We start from the raw sequence: 9,318 nt of genomic DNA, 5'->3' as shown, positions 1-9,318 counted from the left end.
TCTCTTGTTAGTGTTGTAATTCAACTGCAATCCATCAGGATCCTTCTTCTTGGCTAGAAACTTTTTCTTATGTACTTCCTCTTTTGATTGTTGCTATAGATTAAGGCTGACAAATTGAAAATAAGGATCACCAATGGGATACGTTGTGTGTAAACTGTAATGCAAGGTCATGTAAAATATATGGCACCTGAAATTTTAGTCTGATCACAGTTAACTATCGCATAACCATTGTTGTTTTCAACATATTCCAACTATCTTCGCTGAATTTTCAACAGCGTTTACTTGGGAGCGGCTGGGAAGCGACTCCGATGACCCCGTGACCTACTGGTTTGTGACCCTTTGGTGACCACAACCGGTTCGACAAAATGCTTGAACGGGCTGTCCAAACTAGGTGCGGCTTGCAGCGTTTTTAACTCGAAAATGCCTAAAAAAGTATATAAAAAATAAAACCCCCAAACCCAGACAACCAGGAGGCCCAGATATCCCCTAAACATTCAAATCCCTATTAATCTTTTGTCACCTAAGTTGTACAGTCACAACTACATACCATTCCTAACCCACCAAATTCATGATAATTACTTGGCACAAATAGCACCACCGAAAATCGTAATTAAGTTGGCATAAACTATGTACTACTAACTAGATAGGGGCATAGGGACGAGGAAGAAAACTATGAACTCGACTGAGTATGTATAGGTGGGTATAACGATAATGATAATAAACATTAACGTAATAAGGCTACATGTTTTTTTGGTCGAAATAAAATAATATATACTTATTTAAATGTTAAAATAAAATACTTTCACCTTCCTCTCCTACTTCTCTCCTTCTTTCCCATTTTCACTCACATGCATGCATAGCATAGGATTGCATACGTAAGAATGACAAGTTGCTAGGGTATGAAGATTGACAAGTTGCTAAAGTGGGGTGTGATAAGCAAAAGAACAGCAGCCGTTGCTGTTGGAAGCCAGCAAATCGTGTTGGAAAAACTACTCAACTTGCTGCTGATCATATTTGAATTTTGTTTAAAAGTATAGTATTTTATATGCAGTTAACATCTTCCCCCTTTCTATGATCCTATCCTTTAAGGCATAAATTACTTCGTCATGCGGAAACTGAAACTTGCCAATTCAAAACTCATACGAAATGGGAATTTTGGTTATGAAATTCATCTTATCATACTAGCCTTCAAAGCTCAGATAAACCAGGATCCTCATCAAGTCATGAGCTCCTGGAATGAATCCACTCACTTCTGCCAATGGCACGGTGTCACCTGTGGTCGGCGATATCGTCAGAGGGTCACTACGCTGGACCTCCAATCCCAAAATTTGGGGGGTTCCATATCTCCACACATAGGTAATATAACCTTCCTTAGAAAGCTATTTCTCCAAAATAATAGCTTTGTTCATGATATCCCTCAAGAAATCGGTCGTTTGAGTAGATTTCAGTTTTTACTTCTTTTCGATAACTCGCTCAGTGGCTCTATTCCTGCCAACATTTCCACTTTCTTCAACCTCATCTCTCTCTATTTGGGTGGCAACAATCTAGTGGGTAAAATTCCTCCACAACTTGGCTCCTTATTCAACTTTACGCATTTGCTTTAGACCAAAATAATTTTATAGGAGAGATCCCTTCGTCCCTGGGAAACCTTACAGCTCTCGATAGAATTTCTTTTCTCTATAATTACGTGGTAGGAAACATCCCTACTTCTCTAGGCCAATTGAAGCAATTAACATTTTTCTCAGCTGCTGCAAATAGGTTTTCTGGTCTCTTTACTCCTTCCATCTATCATCTCTGGTCTCCAAACTTTTGATGTAACGCAAAACCAACTTCAAGGAAGCATTCCTTCAAACTTTGACATGACTCTTCCGAATCTCTTATACTTTAGCATCTGCGCCAACCAGTTCACTGGATCCATTCGTCTCTCGGTATCCAATGCTACAAGTCTAGTGGATTTCGTAGTTGCAGATTGTTGAGAGTTGTCCCACATTGGTGAGAAACAAGGTTTGCTATGTGCTCATATGATCTTGGACTACTCCTCATATTGTCAATTGGTTTTATGGTGGAACCTCAATTTCATCATGGTATCAGAGCAAGGTTGTCGACGTGTGAAACCCAACGGCCACACGCGCTCCATGTCACCTAGTTGTTGTCCACGTGTAAGCTTGAAAATCTACTACACGTGCGGGGGCATGTTGAGAGTTGTCCCACATTGGTGAGAGACAAGGTTTGCTATGTGCTTATATGATCTTGGGCTACTCCCCATATTGCCAATTGGTTTTACGGTGGAACCCAATTTCATCAATTAACAAACTGACTGGAGGGGAGCCAAATCTTCAAAAGCTTCACAACCTCCAAAAATTCAGCATTTTCACGAACCAAGTTGAAAGCAATGAACCGGGTGACTTGAGGTTTGTGTCAGACTTAACTAATGCCACGGAACTGATAACTAGACTTTTCTGATAACAGGTTATCAGGAAACCTTCCAAGTTGCCTTGGTAGTTGTGTGAGTTTAGAAGTCCTGCACTTGCAAGGTAACTTCTTCAATGGGACCATTCCATCATCTATGAGTTCACTAGGAGGGATTCAAGATTTAGACCTTTCTGTGAAATTCCACAGTTTTTAGAGGGCTTTCGTGGCTTGAAGAAATTGAATCTATCTTTCAATGAGTTTTGGGGAGCAGTACCAGTCGATGGAGTTTTCAAAAATGCAACTGAAACTTCGGTTGCTGGAAACAGTAGGCTTTGTGGCGGTATTGAGGATCTCCGGCTTTCCAAATGCAACTCCAACGAGACCAAGGGAAGAGGTTTGTCTCGTCGATTCATTAACCATCTGTATAGTATGTGGGTTTCTTGGAATAGCTATGGTCCTGTCATTATTATTTCTTTGTTCGCTAATAAAGAAAAGAAAATCAACTGCACAAAGTACTTTGGCTAACTCTATTTTGCAAGTGTCATACAATACTCTCTTAAAGGCTACCAATGGGTTCTCTTCAACTAATTTGATTAGTGTGGGAAGCTTTGAGTCTGTGTACAAAGGAGTTCTTGACAATGATAGAGCTCAACTTGTTGCTGTGAAGGTTTTTAACCTGTTACGCCGAGGAGCTTCAAAGAGTTTCTTAGCCGAATGTGAGGCAACGAGAAACATCAGGCATCGAAATCTTATCAAAACTTTAACTGCATGTTCAAGAGTTAACTTTCATGAAAATGATTTCAAGGCGCTAGTTTATAAATTCATGGGCAATGGGAGCTTGGAGGAGTGGATTCATCCAACCGATGGACCAGAAGAGGTAACTGATGCATCCAAGAAATTGAATCTTCTTCAGAGGCTAGACATTGCCATTGATGTTTCTTGTGCACTAGACTATCTTCATAATCATTGTGAACCACCAATAGTTCATTGTGATCGCCGAGCAATGTTCTTTTGGACAACGAGTTGGTTGGGCATGTTTCTGACTTTGGACTTGCAAGATTCCTCTCAAAACTAGCCATCAACGTCTCTACAAACGATCAAACAAGTTCCATTGGATTGAGAGGATCAATGGGTTATGTTGCTCCAGGTATTTCACTATATGCTCAATTTATTGTATTTTTTCTTCTTTTATTTTGCAATGTTTGTGACAATATGTTTTGATGTTTGAAACGTAAGAGTATGGTATGGGAAGTGAGGTTTCAACAAAGGGGATGTCTACAACTTTGGCATTCTCTTGTTAGAGATGTTTACAGGGAAGCAACCCACTGACCGCATGTTTAGTGACGGCTTGAACCTTCATAGTTTTGTGGCAGCGAATTCTGGCGGACGGGTAACAGAAATTGCAGATTCGATACTTGTTGAAGAAGGCATCACTACCAACAACACCCCCAACCAATGCAGCGCAAGAGCTGAAAAAGTGGAGGAGTGCTTGAGATTGATACTTGGAATTCGAATCTCTTGTTCTGTTGAATCCCCAAGAGACCGAAAAGAGATAAGTGATGTTGTAACTGAATTGCAATCCGTCAGGGCTATTCTTCTTCGGTAGAATTTTCTTCGGAACTTTTGTGCTTACTTCAAAGCCCTTTTCTTTTTAACCTTTTTTTTTTTGTTTCAATTATGTACCTCCTTTGAAAGTGTTATTGTTGCTATAAATAAAAGATTGTCACTTAGTACTACGGTGTAGTGATATTTTTCTTTATTGGTAAATGAGAGGTATTAGGTTCGATTTTCATCAAAGACGAATTTGAACTACATTATTGCTAATCCATTGTGAGGCTAAGCCTACCTCTTCTCTTCAGTGATTGTTCAAAAATATAAAATAAATAAAAGGTTAGGAATGGCAAAGTAAATATGCACCAATGAGACTGCATATAATTCGCCAGAAACCAAGTTGATGAAACCGACTTCACCTTGTTAGTTTGGACCACATTTCAATTTCACGAAAACAACGTTATGAATGGCTGCCAACGCTTCCTTTTATTCTGTTGCAATTAAAAGCTTTTTCGTATGATATATATATATCACCTTGGCACAATTGGGTGTTCTTGTTGCCTATCTTTTTACCATGACTGAAATGTGCTATTTATAGCAAATAAATACCACCAAGAGGGATAAAGATTGAATCCACGTCAAAATGCATAGGCATGATTGTTTTGTGCAATTGAAGCTTTTATTCATTTTTAGTTTTAATCTCTATTTATTTATTAGTTATGATTCAAGTCATTCATTGATTAAAAGCCTCCACATCACCCTTTATTATAATCATTAGGTACTTGGATGCGTTGGATGTTATAAAATTTAAAAGCTAAAAACGAGCATCAAAATATTTATTCGATTTCTCCTAACCTCTATATGTGTGTGTATTCCAAAAGAATAATACTTGGTTACAAAAAGAATGAGTATGTGTTTTACTCAAAACTGGTTATTGTCATTTATGAAATTTCGTATTTATGATCAGAACTATTCATATTATAAATCACTCTATAAAAATCGTTTATGCAAAAAATCAATTAAAACTAATGCAGTTTTGTAACAGCCTATTCCAGGATTTACGAATGAAAATGGCATCTTTGTAATTTCACCAAGTTTAGGATACTTTTAGTTTTCTTTTTAAATTGTTTTATGGGATTGGTTGGTGAGCCACGTGGGGCCACCTTGTTTTAGTGTCCCTCGGCCTCTCTCCTCTCTGCTCTCCCCGAGTTCTCTTTCACCTCTCTTCTCTCAACTCTCTCTGCACTCTCTCCTTCTGCCCGAGCACAACACCCACGCATGCATGCATACAGCAACCTTCACCACTACCGTGGCTCTCACTCAGGCGACCTCACCACCCCTGGATCCTCACTTCTCTCACTCACCTCTCCGACCTCACCCTCTCTCCCTCTTGGCACAGTAGCACGATCACTATGCTTGTAACCTCCGGCGAGTTTCTTGAACCTCCGACCATGGTAAGCAACCTAGACCTCTTTAGTTGTTGTTATAGGCTAGATTGGGTTGTTTTTAAGAAGCTTGGAACGTTTGAACGCAGAAAACTACTCGGGAAGCATTCTCCATATTTTCCGGCGAATGTCCGGTGGCTTCGAGCCATTTTTCGGCCAAATCCGGCCACTTTTGTGGCAACCAAAGGTATGGTTTGATTCCCTATTCTCTGGACTTCATCTTGATATATGGAATGACATGTTTTATTGAGTTTTGAGCTCCATCGGAGCTCGAAAAATTCCGGCCTTCTTCTTGCCTTGAATCCGGCGACCCACAGCCTAGAAACCCAGGCCCATCGAGCCGTGACCAAACATCAGGCCTTTGGCCCGCTACACACCCGAGCCCAAACCCTTTCCTAACCCAAACCTAAACCTTTTGAATTGAGGCCCTTGGGCCATTCAAATAGGGCATTCAGCCTGTTAAGCTAAAACCCTTTAAACCCAATGCAACCCAGGCCTTGGGTCGTGACAGAATCCCAGGCCGAAACCCTTGGGAGCCCAGCCTTTATTCCCTAACCCAAAACCCTTTTAGCCTAGGCCCTAACCCATTAACCTAACCATAACCCAAGTCCAAAACCCTAAACCCTAACAAGCCCAAACCTTTATGGGGCATATTCTGTTAAGGAATATTCCATTATGAGTGGACTCCTTCTAAATTGCATGTTTTAATAGTAGAAATGCATACATGAAAAACATGATTTAATGATTACATTTTATTAGATATTATGCTTACTTAGAATATTTTGTAATACCATATTTTCTATCGAACCCATATTCTTTTTAGGATATCTGATGTATGACGATATATTATTTAGAACATGTTTTTACACACTTCTTTATAGTATAGATGATGGATGACCTTATACTACGAAGATGTCTTTGAGATATATGTACCTATGTTTGGAAAGATTATATTTAATGGTTTCTAATGGACACATATTGCCTTCAGGTGGGTGTTGTAGGAGCCTTCGGGTGATTGATACTATATATGACTTCGGGTGGGTGTTGTAAGAGCCTACGGGCGATTGATACTTGTGAAGGAAATTTCTAAAGGAAGAGTTCTATATGTCTTCGAGCAACATTGATACCACTAGTTAGCACACTATATACGAGATATGTTTTATGGCATGCTAAGGTTTTCGGAAAATCTATCACATGTTACACTATTAGCTTTCATAAAATTTTGGGGGTTAATATGTTGATAACTGTCTTATTATATATGTATCAACTTGGTCCACTCATATTTATTTTGCACCCCCTCATGATTTAGAATCGAGGCGTACAATCCTGGCGTTAAGGCACTTCCGCATCGGCATCTTTGAGTTCTCTCGGTGTAGAACTCATTCTTTTATTTATTCAATTTTATATTATTTCCTTTAGTATTCTAATTAGTTATATGCTCCGAACACGTTCATCTTTTGCATATTAATTATATTTTAGTTCTCATGATTTCAATAAATAACTTTCGTCACCCTCGAGTGTCGGTCAGCACATAACCATTCTGATGTCCCACGGACATCAGGATTGGGGCATGTCAAATTTAGTCATCGAACTATATAAAAACAAATGAATCGAAATTGGTAAAAATATGAAGAATTTTGTTATTGGAACACGAAGAATTTTGAGTAGGAGTTCGAGTAGGAGTTCCTACTCATCTTTAAGTAGCTACATTTTTTAATAGCCAAACATTGTTCATTTCAAAACTCTCTATATATCTATATTTCTTTTGTGATAAAATCAGCACAAGTTTTCACTTAATTGGTTTGAACATATGTGGACTTTGTTGAATATTCAAGAGATAATTGTAGCTACAGAAGACTTAGTGTCCTGTTATCTGGAGCAGGTGGACATTTGAGTTGATAATATTGGTGTGACTGAGCAGTCGTTACCGTTGGAAGAAAGCAAGTCGTCTTTGGAAGACAACAAGTCAATAGTGTTTGTCCATTAATATTTAGACTGACTGACTTTTGGTTTAAGGAAAACTAATGAAAATGGCTTAAAATTTTTGAGTTTTAATCACAATGACAAAAAATGTGTTGTAAATGAATAGTACCACAAGTGACTTTTTAGAGTAAAAATGTGATTTTTCGTTAAAATGAACAGTACTGGAAGTATTTCGTTAAAACTCTCTTTTGTCAAATAAATTTTCTAAAATAAAAATGTGTTATGCAATATGTGTTGAGAATTGAATCTTCTATATATATATATATATATATATATATATATATATATATATAATCTTGTATGTGTTTATACCTTATAATTAATTGGACTACTATATTTATTATCAATGATTTTATGATGGAACTTCAATTTTCTTTATATTATCAGAGCATGTTGTTTTATGTGTGAAACCCAACAACCACACGTGCTCCACCTCACTTGTTTGCGTTGTCCACTTATTTGAGTAGCCACATCTTTGAATAGCCAAACATCGTCCATTTCAAAACTCTCTATATATCTATATTTCTTTTGTGATAAAATCAGTGCAAGTTTTCTTGAGTAAAGTTCACTCTTTTTTCATAACCACTTAATTGGTTCAAACATATGTCGACTTTGCTGAATATTCAAGAGATAATTGTAGTTGTAGAAAACTTAGTGTCCTGTTATTTGGAGTAGGTGGATATTTGAGTTGATAATATTGGTGTGATTGAGCAGTCGTTGCCGTTGGAAGAAAGCAAGTCATCTTTGGAAGAAAGCAAGTCAACATTGTTTGTCCATTAATACTTGGACTGATTGACTTTTGGTTTAAGGAAACTAATGAAAATGATTTGAAAACTTTAAGTTTTAATCAAAATGACAAAAAGGTGTTATAAGTGAATAGTACCATGAGTGACTTTTTAGAGTAAAAATTTCATTTTTTGTTACAGTGAACAGTACCGGAAGTGTTTTGTTAAAGCTTCATTTTGCTTATCCTTTCAAATAAATTTTCTACAATAAAAATGTGTTTTGCAATATGTGTTGAGAATTGAATCTTTTATATATATATATATATATAATCTTGTATGTGTTTATACCTTATAATTAATTGGACGACTTTATATATTACCAATGATTTTATAATGGAGTCTCAATTTTTTAATGTTATCAAAGCATGTTGTCTTACGTATGAAACCCAACTACCACACGAGTTCCACGTCACTTGTTTGTGTTGTTCACTTATTTGAGTAGCCACATCTTTGAATAACCAAACATCGTTCATATCAAAACTCTTTATATATCTATATTTCTTTTGTGATAAAATCAGTGCAAGTTTTCTTGCGTAAAGATAACTCTTTTTTCATAACAACTTAATTGGTTCGAACAAATGTGGACTTTGGTTAATATTCAAGAGATAATTGTAGCTGCAGAAAACTTAGGGCTTGTTTGGTATTCTATTTGAAATTTTTTATAATTTCTCAAAACATTTCTTAAGAATTTTTCTTGAAAACAATTTTCTTTAAAACTCAAAAACTTGTTTGGTATGCAATTTAAAAATTTTAAATTTTACAACTTAAACTGGACAAAGAGATCTAAAAAGAGAGGATTGAGAGAGAAAGAGGAGAGGAGAGGAAAGAAAGTAAACGATGATTGGAGAAAAGAGAAAGAAATGAGATGATCGGAGGAGATAGAGAGGAAGATGAGTGATAGAAAAAAACCGAGAAAATAATGAGAGCGGATTTGGAGGAGAGATGAAAAAGGTATAAAAAAAAAAAAAAAGGAGAAGGGTAGAGAGAAAGAAGAAAAGAGAGAGATAGATTTGGAGTGAGAGGGGAGGAGGGAGAGGGGAGGAGGGAGAGAAAAAAATGAGTGAGTTTAAGTTTAAAAATTCTAAAAACTTATTTTTTTGTGTTTTAAAAGAATATACTATATTTTTTAGTTAGCCTTGAGT

The 9,318-nt window shown here is 36.9% G+C and overlaps 1 pseudogene; it reads left to right on the top strand.

The window, feature by feature from the left end:
- The first annotated feature begins 1,106 nt into the window (after nt 1-1,106).
- On the top strand, nt 1,107-4,018 carry LOC137721152 (probable LRR receptor-like serine/threonine-protein kinase At3g47570; annotated as a pseudogene).
- The last annotated feature ends 5,300 nt before the right edge of the window (nt 4,019-9,318 follow it).

Source organism: Pyrus communis, chromosome 16 (assembly GCF_963583255.1).
Source record: "Pyrus communis chromosome 16, drPyrComm1.1, whole genome shotgun sequence".
Lineage (NCBI taxonomy): Eukaryota > Viridiplantae > Streptophyta > Magnoliopsida > Rosales > Rosaceae > Pyrus > Pyrus communis.
The sequence above is the reverse complement of the archived record's forward strand: the minus strand, read 5'-3'. Positions and strand labels throughout refer to the sequence as shown.